The sequence below is a fragment of the Petromyzon marinus genome, chromosome 71, assembly GCF_048934315.1.
Source record: "Petromyzon marinus isolate PM22_M1 ecotype Great Lakes invasive population chromosome 71, UKy_Petmar_22M1.pri1.0, whole genome shotgun sequence".
Taxonomy (NCBI): domain Eukaryota; kingdom Metazoa; phylum Chordata; class Hyperoartia; order Petromyzontiformes; family Petromyzontidae; genus Petromyzon; species Petromyzon marinus.
The window spans coordinates 66,743-78,734 of NC_133737.1; the positions used below are offsets into that span (position 1 = coordinate 66,743).

At 52.5% G+C, this 11,992-nt stretch overlaps 1 protein-coding gene across 1 annotated transcript in view; it reads right to left on the reverse strand.

Annotated features, from left to right (window-relative positions):
* The window catches only part of LOC116957280 (small COPII coat GTPase SAR1B-like), a 35,683-nt gene extending 27,382 nt beyond the window's left edge, over positions 1-8,301 (reverse strand). The window contains 2 exon segments of the mRNA XM_076055257.1: positions 4,860-4,913; positions 7,884-8,301. The gene's annotated coding sequence lies outside the window, so the exon portion shown is untranslated.
* Positions 8,302-11,992: the final 3,691 nt, after the last annotated feature.

An 11,992-nucleotide genomic window follows, 5' to 3' on the forward strand; every position in this document is an offset into this window, starting at 1 on the left:
TGAGTGAGTGGTGAGTCTGTGAGCGAGTCTGTGAGTGAGTCTGTGAGTCTGTGAGTGAGTCTGTGGGTGAGTGGTGAGTCTGTGGGTGAGTCTGTGAGTGAATGGTGAGTCTGTGAGTGAGTCTGTGAGTGAGTGGTGAGTCTGTGAGTGAGTGGTGAGTCTGTGGGTGAGTCTGTGAGTCTGTGAGTGAGTCTCTGAGTCTGTGAGTGAGTCTGTGAGTGAGTGGTGAGTCTGTGAGTGAGCCTATGAGCGAGTCTGTGAGTCTGTGAGTGAGTCTGTGAGTGAGTGGTGAGTCTGTGAGTGAGTGGTGAGTCTATGAGTCTGTGGGTGAGTCTGAGTGAGTCCGTGAGTGAGTCTGTGAGTCTGTGGGTGAGTCTGTGAGTCTGTGAGTGAGTCTATGAGTCTGTGGATGAGTCTGTGAGTGAGTCTGTGAGTGAGTCTGTGAGTGAGTCTGTGAGTGAGTCTGTGAGTCTGTGAGTGAGTCTGCGAGTGAGTTGCGAGTCTGTGGGTGAGTCTGTGAGCGAGTCTGAGTGAGTGGTGAGTGAGTCTGTGAGTGAGGAGTGAGTCTGTGAGTGAGTCTGTGACTGAGTGGTGAGTCTGTGGGTGAGTCTGTGAGTGAGTCTCTGAGTCTGTGAGTGAGTCTGCGAGTCTGTGAGTGAGTGGTGAGTCTGTGAGTGAGCGGTGAGTCTGTGGGTGAGTCTGTGAGTGAGTCTGTGAGTGAGTCTGTGAGTCAGTGGGTGAGTCTGTGAGTCTGTGAGTGAGTGGTGAGTCTGTGAGTGAGTGGTGAGTCTATGAGTCTGTGGGTGAGTATGTGAGTGAGTCTGTGAGTGAGTCTGTGAGTGAGTCTGTGAGTGAGTCTGTGGGTAAGTCTGTGAGTCTGTGAGTGAGTCTATGAGTGAGTCTGTGAGTGAGTCTGTGAGTGAGTCTGTGGGTGAGTCTGTGAGTGAGTCTGTGAGTGAGTCTGTGAGTGAGTCTGTGAGTGAGTGGTGAGTCTGTGAGTGAGTGGTGAGTCTGTGAGTGAGTGGTGAGTCTGTGAGTGAGTCTGTGAGTGAGTGGTGAGTCTGTGCGTGAGTCTGTGAGTGAGTGGTGAGTCTGTGAGCGAGTCTGTGAGTGAGTCTGTGAGTCTGTGAGTGAGTCTGTGGGTGAGTGGTGAGTCTGTGGGTGAGTCTGTGAGTGAATGGTGAGTCTGTGAGTGAGTCTGTGAGTGAGTGGTGAGTCTGTGAGTGAGTGGTGAGTCTGTGGGTGAGTCTGTGAGTCTGTGAGTGAGTCTCTGAGTCTGTGAGTGAGTCTGTGAGTGAGTGGTGAGTCTGTGAGTGAGCCTATGAGCGAGTCTGTGAGTCTGTGAGTGAGTCTGTGAGTGAGTGGTGAGTCTGTGAGTGAGTGGTGAGTCTATGAGTCTGTGGGTGAGTCTGAGTGAGTCCGTGAGTGAGTCTGTGAGTCTGTGGGTGAGTCTGTGAGTCTGTGAGTGAGTCTATGAGTCTGTGGATGAGTCTGTGAGTGAGTCTGTGAGTGAGTCTGTGAGTCTGTGGGTGAGTCTGTGAGTCTGTAAGTGAGTCTGTGAGTGAGTCTGTGAGTGAGTCTGTGGGTGAGTCTGTGGGTGAGTCTGTGGGTAAGTCTGTGGGTGAGTCTGTGGGTGAGTCTGTGGGTGAGACTGTGAGTCTGTGAGTGAGTCTGTGAATGAGTCTGTGAGTGAGTCTGTGAGTCTGTGGGTGAGTCTGTGAGTGAGTCTGTGAGTCTGTGAGTGAGAGGTGAGTCTGTGAGTGAGTCTGTGAGTGAGTCTGTGAGTCTGTGGGTGAGTCTGTGAGTGAGTCTGTGAGTGAGTTGCGAGTCTATGGGTGAGTCTGTGAGCGAGTCTGTGAGTCTGAGTGAGTGGTGAGTGAGTCTGTGAGTGAGGAGTGAGTCTGTGAGTGAGTCTGTGAGTGAGTCTGTGAGTCTGTGACTGAGTGGTGAGTCTGTGGGTGAGTCTGTGAGTGAGTCTCTGAGTCTGTGAGTGAGTCTGTGAGTCTGTGAGTGAGTGGTGAGTCTGTGAGTGAGCGGTGAGTCTGTGGGTGAGTCTGTGAGTGAGTCTGTGAGTCAGTGGGCGAGTCTGTGAGTCTGTGAGTGAGTGGTGAGTCTGTGAGTGAGTCTGTGAGTGAGTCTGTGAGTGAGTCTGTGAGTGAGTCTGTGAGTGAGTCCGTGAGTGAGTCTGTGAGTGAGTCTGTGAGTGAGTGGTGAGTCTGTGAGTGAGTCTGTGAGTCTGTGGGTGAGTCTGTGAGTGAGAGGTGAGTCTGTGAGTGAGTCTGTGAGTGAGTCTGTGAGTGAGTCTGTGAGTGAGTCTGTGAGTGAGTCTGTGAGTCTGTGAGTGAGTCTGCGAGTGAGTTGCGAGTCTGTGGGTGAGTCTGTGAGCGAGTCTGAGTGAGTGGTGAGTGAGTCTGTGAGTGAGGAGTGAGTCTGTGAGTGAGTCTGTGACTGAGTGGTGAGTCTGTGGGTGAGTCTGTGAGTGAGTCTCTGAGTCTGTGAGTGAGTCTGCGAGTCTGTGAGTGAGTGGTGAGTCTGTGAGTGAGCGGTGAGTCTGTGGGTGAGTCTGTGAGTGAGTCTGTGAGTGAGTCTGTGAGTCAGTGGGTGAGTCTGTGAGTCTGTGAGTGAGTGGTGAGTCTGTGAGTGAGTGGTGAGTCTATGAGTCTGTGGGTGAGTATGTGAGTGAGTCTGTGAGTGAGTCTGTGAGTGAGTCTGTGAGTGAGTCTGTGAGTGAGTCTGTGAGTGAGTCTGTGGGTAAGTCTGTGAGTCTGTGAATGAGTCTATGAGTGAGTCTGTGAGTGAGTCTGTGAGTGAGTCTGTGGGTGAGTCTGTGAGTGAGTCTGTGAGTGAGTCTGTGAGTGAGTGGTGAGTCTGTGAGTGAGTGGTGAGTCTGTGAGTGAGTCTGTGAGTGAGGCTGTGAGTCTGTGGGTGAGTCTGTGGGTGAGTCTGTGAGTGAGTCTGTGGGTGAGTGGTGAGTCTGTGGGTGAGTCTGTGAGTGAGTCTGTGAGTGAGTGGTGAGTCTGTGCGTGAGTCTGTGAGTGAGTGGTGAGTCTGTGAGCGAGTCTGTGAGTGAGTCTGTGAGTGAGTCTGTGGGTGAGTGGTGAGTCTGTGGGTGAGTCTGTGAGTGAATGGTGAGTCTGTGAGTGAGTCTGTGAGTGAGTGGTGAGTCTGTGAGTGAGTGGTGAGTCTGTGGGTGAGTCTGTGAGTCTGTGAGTGAGTCTCTGAGTCTGTGAGTGAGTCTGTGAGTGAGTGGTGAGTCTGTGAGTGAGCCTATGAGCGAGTCTGTGAGTCTGTGAGTGAGTCTGTGAGTGAGTGGTGAGTCTGTGAGTGAGTGGTGAGTCTGTGAGTGAGTGAGTCTGTGAGTGAGTCTGTGAGTGAGTCTGTGAGTCTGTGAGTGAGTCTATGAGTCTGTGGGTGAGTCTGTGAGTGAGTGAGTCTGTGAGTGAGTCTATGAGTGAGTCTGTGAGTCAGTCTGTGAGTGAGTGGTGAGTCTATGAGTCTGTGGGTGAGTCTGTGAGTGAGTCTGTGAGTCTGTGAGTGAGGCTGTGGGTGAGTCAGTGAGTGAGTCTGTGAGTGAGTGGTGAGTCTGTGAGTGAGTGGTGAGTCTGTGGGTGAGTCTGTTAGTCTGTGAGTGAGTCTATGAGCGAGTGTTGAGTCTATGAGTGAGTCTGTGAGTCTGTGGGTGAGTGAGTCTATGAGTGAGTCTGTGGGTGAGTCTGTGAGTGAGTCTATGAGTCTGTGGGTGAGTCTGTGAGTGAGTCTGTGAGTGAGTCTATGAGTGAGTCTGTGGGTGAGTCTGAGTGAGTCTATGAGTCTGTGGGTGAGTCTGTGGGTGAGTCTGTGAGTGAGTCTGTGAGTGAGTCTGTGAGTGAGTGGTGAGTCTGTGAGTGAGTGGTAAGTCTGTGACTGAGTCTGTGGGTGAGTCTGCGACTTAGTCTGTGAGTGAGTCTGTGGGTGAGTCTGTGAGTGAGTCTGTGAGTGAGTCTGTGAGTGAGTCTGTGAGTCTGCGACTGAGTCTGTGAGTGAGTCTGTGAGTGAGTCTGTGAGTAAGTCTGTGAGTAAGTCTGTGAGTAAGTCTGTGAGTGAGTCTGTGAGTCTGTGGGTGAGTCTGTGAGTGAGTCTGTGAGCGAGTCTGTGAGTGAGTCTGTGAGTGAGTCTGTGAGTGAGTCTGTGAGTGAGTCTGTGAGTCTGTGAGTCTGTGAGTGAGTCTGTGAGTGAGTCTGTGAGTGAGTCTGTGAGTGAGTCTGTGAGTGAGTGGTGAGTGAGTCTGTGAGTGAGTCTGTGAGTGAGTGGTGAGTGAGTCTGTGAGTGAGTCTGTGAGTGAGTTTGTGAGTGAGTGGTGAGTGAGTCTGTGAGTGAGTCTGTGAGTGAGTCTGTGAGTGAGTCTGTGGGTGAGTCTGTGAGCGAGTCTGTGAGCGAGTCTGTGAGCGAGTCTGTGAGTGAGTCTGTGAGTGAGTCTGTGACTGAGTCTGTGACTGAGTCTGTGAGTCTGTGAGTGAGTCTGTGAGTGAGTCTGTGAGTGAGTCTGTGAGTGAGTCTGTGAGTGAGTCTGTGGGTGAGTCTGTGGGTGAGTCTGTGAGTGAGTCTGTGAGTGAGTCTGTGAGTGAGTGGTGAGTCTGTGAGTGAGTGGTGAGTCTGTGAGTGAGTCTGTGAGTGAGTCTGTGAGTGAGTCTGTGAGTGAGTCTGTGAGCGAATCTGTGAGCGAGTCTGTGAGTGAGTCTGTGAGTCTGTGGGTGAGTCTGTGGGTGAGTCTGTGGGTGAGTGGTGAGTCTGTGGGTGAGTCTGTGAGTGAGTCTGTGAGTGAGTCTGTGGGTGAGTCTGTGACTGAGCCTGTGGGCCTCTCTGCCGCTGATGCAACAAACCGAGGCAGAGGAGGCGGTGGAAGGCAGCCGGTCTCCAACGTCGGGCCAACGTTTCTGACACAGACAACAACATCAACATCAAACCACGTGTGACAGACAGAGACAGAGAGAGAGACAGTGTTGATTTGAAGATTTCGCGAATGCAGGAAAGACTCACGCTCTCTCGGTGAGGCCACGCGAGATTAGAAATTAAATTGAAAAGTAGAACCCACGACACTTTGATTTGCACCCCTAGCGAACGTCAGCAGGTAGAGCTACATTGGAGAGAGACACAGACACGGAGAGACAGAGACACAGAGAGACAGAGACACACAGAGACACAGAGAGACACACACACACAGAGACAGAGAAACACACAGAGACACACACAGAGACACGCAGAGAGAGGGACACACGGAGACACGCAGAGAGAGAGACACACGGAGACACGCAGAGAGAGAGACACACACAGAGACACACATACACACACACAGACACACACAGAGAGACACACACAGAGACACACACACAGAGACACACACACAGAGACAGAGAGACACAGTGACACACAGAGACAAAGAGACACACAGAGAGACACACATAGACATGGAAACACACAGAGAGAGACACACAGACACGGAGACACACAGAGAGAGACACACTGAGAGAGACACACAGAGAGAGACACACAGAGACACACACAGAGAGACACAGAGAGACACACAGTGACACACACACAGAGACACAGAGACAGAGAGACACACACAGAGACACACACACACAGAGACAGAGACACACACACAGAGACAGAGGCACACACACAGAGACAGAGGCACACACACAGAGACAGAGGCACACACAGACACACACACACAGAGACACACACAGAGACACACACAGACACACACAGAGACACACACAGAGACACACACAGAGACACACACAGAGACACACACAGAGACACACACAGAGAGACAGAGACACACACAGTGACACACAGAGACACAGTGAGAGACACACAGACACGGAGACACACACACAGAGACACACACAGAGAGACTCACAGAGACTCAGAGATACTCACAGAGACACACAGAGACTCACAGAGACACACAGAGACACACAGAGACTCACAGAGACACACAGAGACGCACAGAGACACACACAGACACACAGAGAGACACAGAGAGACACAGAGACTCACAGATACTCACAGAGACACACAGAGACACACAGAGAGACTCACAGAGACACAGAGAGACTCATAGAGACACACAGAGACACACAGAGACTCACAGAGACAAACAGAGAGACACACACAGAGAGACACACAGAGAGACACACAGAGAGACACACAGAGAGAGACACACACAGAGAGAGACACACAGATAGACATACACACAGATAGACACACACACAGATAGACACACACACAGAGAGACACACACACAGAGAGACACACAGACAGACACACAGAGACACACAGACAGACACACACAGAGACACACACACACAAACAGAGACACACACAGAGACACACACAAACAGAGACACACACACACAGATAGACACAAACAGACACACACACACACAGACACAAACACAGACACACACACAGAGAGACACATACAGAGACACAGACACATACAGAGACACAGACACACACAGAGACACACACACAAACAGAGACACAGATAGACACACACACACAGACACAGAGACACACAGACACACACACAAACAGAGACACACACACACAGAGACACAGAGAGAGACACACACAGACACACACACAGAGACACACACAGACACACAGATAGACACAAACAGAGACACACACACACACAGAGACACACACACACAGACACACACACACAGAGACACACACAAACAGAGACACACACAGAGAGACACAGACAGACACAGAGAGACACACACACACACAGAGACACACAGAGAGACACACACACAGAGAGACACACACACAGACACACACACACAGACACACACACAGAGACACACACACAGAGACACACACACAGAGACACACATACACAGACACACAGACAGACACACACAGAGACACAGACACAGAGACACACACACAGACACACACAGAGAGACACACACACACACAGAGACGCACACACAGACACACACACACAGAGACACACACACAGAGACACAGATAGAGACGCACACAGTTAGACACACACAAACAGAGACACACACACACACAGACACACACACAGAGACACACACACACAGACACACACACAGACAGACACACACAGAGACACACACACAGACAGACACACACAGAGACACACACACACACACACAGACACACACACAAACAGAGACACACACACAGACACACACACAGACACACACACAGAGACACACACACACACAGACAGACACAGAGAGACACACACAGACACACACAAACAGAGATACACACACACACACAGACAGACACACACACACAGATAGACACACACAGACACACACACACAGAGACAGACACACACACACAGAGACACACACACACACAAACAGAGACACACACACACAGAGACACACACACAGAGACACACAGAGAGAGACACACAGAGAGAGACACACAGAGAGACACACACACACAGATAGACACACACAGACACACACACAGAGAGACACAGACACACACACAGACAAACAGATAGACACACGATTACCCTTATTTCGGCATAACGATCGATAAAACCGCAGCGGTCCGGGTGAAACGTCGGGGAGCGGCGCTCGCCTCGAGAGGCGACCCCCGCCTCTTGGCGGGGTCGGATCGCCGCCTTCACGCACCGCGTTAGATCGAGCACAGGGCCGGGAAGAAGGCGAGCCGCGCCGGACGTCCGGCGAACGTTCGTAACGTCGACTTTGAGCGCTTTAAAGCGATTACCCTTAATCTCTGAACCACCGCCGCCGCCATCATCATCACTAGCCCCACACACACACACGCACACAAATTTTTTTTTTAAAAAACGCCGTTCTCAAATCGCGTCTCACCTCTCTTTTCTTTCGTCTGTCTCTCTCCCTCGCCTTTCCTTCCCTTCCCCTCCTTCCTCCCACCGCCGCTGGCGTTTTTCGTTCGTTATTTCTTTCCTTCCTTCCTTCTCTCTCGTTCCCTCTCGTTCCCTCCACTTTAACACTCCCGCTCCGGGTAGCCACGGAAGCAAACAACAATGGCCGCCGTGAGGTGGGGAGGCGGGGTGGGGGGGGGGATGTTAAAGAGGGGGGCTTGTTACGTCACTGCCGGTCACGTGGTGGCTGCCCACCCACCCTACGTAAGATGGCGACCCCGCGTATTGCTGCGAAGGATGGGGGAGGGGTATCCCTGACCAAGATGGCGGGAGTTTGACGTGAGTTTCCGGTCCACGTTAACAAATTGAGGCGGGGAGTCTGAGCCGGCTCGTGACGTCGCTACCGGGTCACGTGACGTCGCTACCGGGTCACGTGGCGCCGCTACCGGTCACGTGGCCGTTGTCTCACTAACCTACGTAAGATGGCGACCCGCGTATTGCAGTGAAGGATGGGGGAGGGGTATCCCTGACCAAGATGGCGGGAGTATGATGTAATTTCCGGTCCACGTTAACAATTGAGGTGGGGAGTCTGAGCCGGCCGTGACATCGCTTCCGGGTCACGTGGCGCCGCTACCGGTCACGTGGCCGTTGTCTCACTAACCTACGTAAGATGGCGACCCGCGTATTGAAGTGAAGGATGGAGGAGGGGTATACCTGACCAAGATGGCGGGAGTTTGACGTGAATTTCCGGTCCACGTTAACAATTGAGGCGGGGAGTCTGAGCCGGCTCGTGACGTCGCTACCGGGTCACGTGGCGCCGCTACCGGTCACGTGGCCGTTGTCTCACTAACCTACGTAAGATGGCGACCCGCGTATTGCTATGAGCGCGGGTGGGGAATACCCCTAACCAAGATGGCAGAAGGTTGAGGAATGACTTAAACTTCCGGTACACTAAATTTCGATTTAAATCTTTCGCGACTGCAAGGATTAATCTTCTCGGTTCTTTCGGTAAAGTCACCACCACGTAGAATGAGGATAAAAACAATAAAACGAAATAAGACAATAAAATTATCACGACGTTTCGGCCACAACACAAATAGCCTTCTTCCGGTACACGTCAATAACAGAGTTTCTATGGAGGGGGGGGGGGGTTAACCACTTCCGGTCACGTGGCGTTGCCCACCCCCCTTACGTAAGATGGTGAGCTCCGTATTGTATTAAGAGGTTGGGGGGGGTATAAATCTTGACTTAAAGCTGTCATGACTGCGGGCATTAATATTCTTTGGGTCTTTCGATACAGTCACGTCGATAGGTTCAAAGAAAATATCTACGTGACTTTTACCGAAAGACTCAAAGAATAATGTTGGGGGTACCCCTTACCAAGATGGCCGAAGATCGAAGTATGACGTAATTTCCGGTATACGTTAATGATAGAGCGGAAGGTTTTGAGCCGATTGGTGACGGCACTACCGGTCACGTGGTAGTTACCAACCCTTACGTAAGATGGCGACCGCCGTATTGCAATGCGTCGGAGGGTACCCCCTACCAAGATGGCTTCCGATACATGTTAAACAATAGAGGGGTGGGGATGAGGGGGGGTTAATGCGGATGGTGACGTTACCGCCAGTCACGTGGCGTTGCCCATCCACGCCTACGTAAGATGGCGACTCCACGGTATTGTAATGGGCGTTGGTAGGTGGGAATACCCCCTGACCAAGATGGCGGATGATTGAACTTTGACGTAACTTCCGGTCCACGTTCATAATCGAGGGGCGGGGGAGGAGCTAACCCGGCTCGCGACGTCACTACCGGCCAAATTATTTCCGGTCGGGTGATGTTGCATCCCCTCCACCACCACAACCCTACGTAAGATGGCGACAAACTACCACCACCTTAATCTTAGTTTTTTCGGTAAAGTCACGTTGAAGAGAAAAAAATAATATTTTATTATTTTGTTGTTTCTCTTCAACGTGACTTTACCGAAAAAACTAAGATTATGAATTACTGCAGTCACGAAAGCTTTAAATCCAAATTTACCACCACCTTCCCAACCAACCTTTGACCAAGATGGTGGAATGTAAAGGTATGACGCAACTTCCGCTCTACGTCGCCATCTTGGGTAGGGGGAAGGAAGCCGTCGCCATCTTGGGCGGGGGATTAAACCATCGCCACTTGAGCAGGGGAAGACGTCGCCATCTTGGGTAGGGGGTGAGAGAGGGGGAACGCCGCCATCTTGAGTAGGGAGGGGAAGAGGGGACGATGTCGCCATATTGGGTAGGAGGAGAAAGATAGGGAGCCGTCGCCATCTTGGGTAGGGGGAGAGGAATACGTCACCATTTTGGGTAGGGTAGAGAAAAGAAGACATCGCCATCTTGGGTAGATGGGGAGAGATAGGAATACGTCGCCATCTTGGGTAGGGGGACAGGAAGACGTCACCATCTTGGGTAGGGTAGAGAAAGGAAGACATCGCCATCTTGGGTAGATGAGAAGAGATAGAAATGTCTTCATATTGGGTAGGGGGAAAGGAAGACGTTGCAATCTTGGGTAGGGGGGAGGAAGACGTCGCCATCTTGGGTAGGGGAGAGAGAGGAAGACGTCACAATCTAGGTTGCGGGGGAGGCCGGCAGACGTCGCCATCTTGGATAGGGAGAGATACGCTGAAGCCGCCATCTTGGGTAGGTGGAGAGAGGAAGACGTCGCAATCTTAGTTGCGGGGGCAGACGTCACCATCGTGGGTAGGGGGAGAGAGGACAACGTCGACTTCTCGGGTGCGCGGGGGAGAGAGGAAGACATCGCCATCTTGTGTAGGGGTGGAGAGAGGTCGCCATCTTGAGTAGGGGGAAGCGAGGAATACGTCGCCATCTTTGGTAGGGGTGAGAGAGCGAGAGAAAAACGTCACCATCGTGGGGCGGGGGGTGGTAAGACGTCGCCATCTTGAGTAGGGACAAGAGAGGAAAACGTCGCCATCTTGGGTAGGGGGGGGAAGACATCGCCATTGTGAGTAGGGGAGAGACGCTGAAGCCGCCATCTTGGGTAAGGGGAGAGAGGAAGACGTAGCAATCTTAGTTGCGGGGGGCAGACGTCGCCATCTTGGGTCGGGTGTGAAGGAAGACGTCGCCATCTTGGGGGGGTGTGGGAGGCAACGCCATCTTGAGTAGGGAGAAGAGATGAGCACGTCACCATCTTGGGTAGGGTGGGAGGAAGACATCGCTATTGTCAGGAGACGCTGAAACCGCCATCTTGGGTAAGGGGAGAGGGGAAGACGTCACCATCTTGAGTAGGGGGGAGAGAGAAAGACGACGCCATCTTGGGTAATGGGTGTGAGGAACACGTCACCATCTTGAGTAGGGGATAGAGAGAAAGACGACGCCATCTTGGGTAAGGGAGAGGACGACGTCGCCATTGCGAGTAGGGGAGAGAGCGAGAGACGTCGGCATCTTGGGTAGGGCGATAGTTGAAGACGTCGCCCAACGCCACCAAAAAGATTAAATATCATCCCAGCAAGGAAGCGCTCAGTCAGTCAACCACTCACCCTCCCACTCACCCACCCACTCACTCACCCACTCACTCACTCAGTCACTCACTCACTCACCCACTCACTCACTCACCCACTCACTCACTCACCCACTCACTCACCCACCCACTCACTCACCCACTCACCCACTCACTCACCCACTCACTCACTCACTCACCCACCCACTCACCCACTCACTCACCCACTCACCCACCCACTCACCCACTCACTCACCCACTCACTCACTCACCCACCCACTCACCCACTCACTCACCCACTCACCCACCCACTCACTCACCCACTCACCCACCCACTCACTCACCCACTCACTCACCCACTCACCCACCCACTCACCCACCCACTCACCCACTCACTCACCCACTCACCCACTCACTCACTCACCCACCCACTCACCCACTCACTCACCCACTCACCCACCCACTCACTCACCCACTCACCCACCCACTCACTCACCCACTCACTCACCCACTCACCCACCCACTCACTCACCCACTCACCCACCCACTCACCCACCCACTCACCCACTCACTCACCCACTCACCCACCCACTCACCCACTCA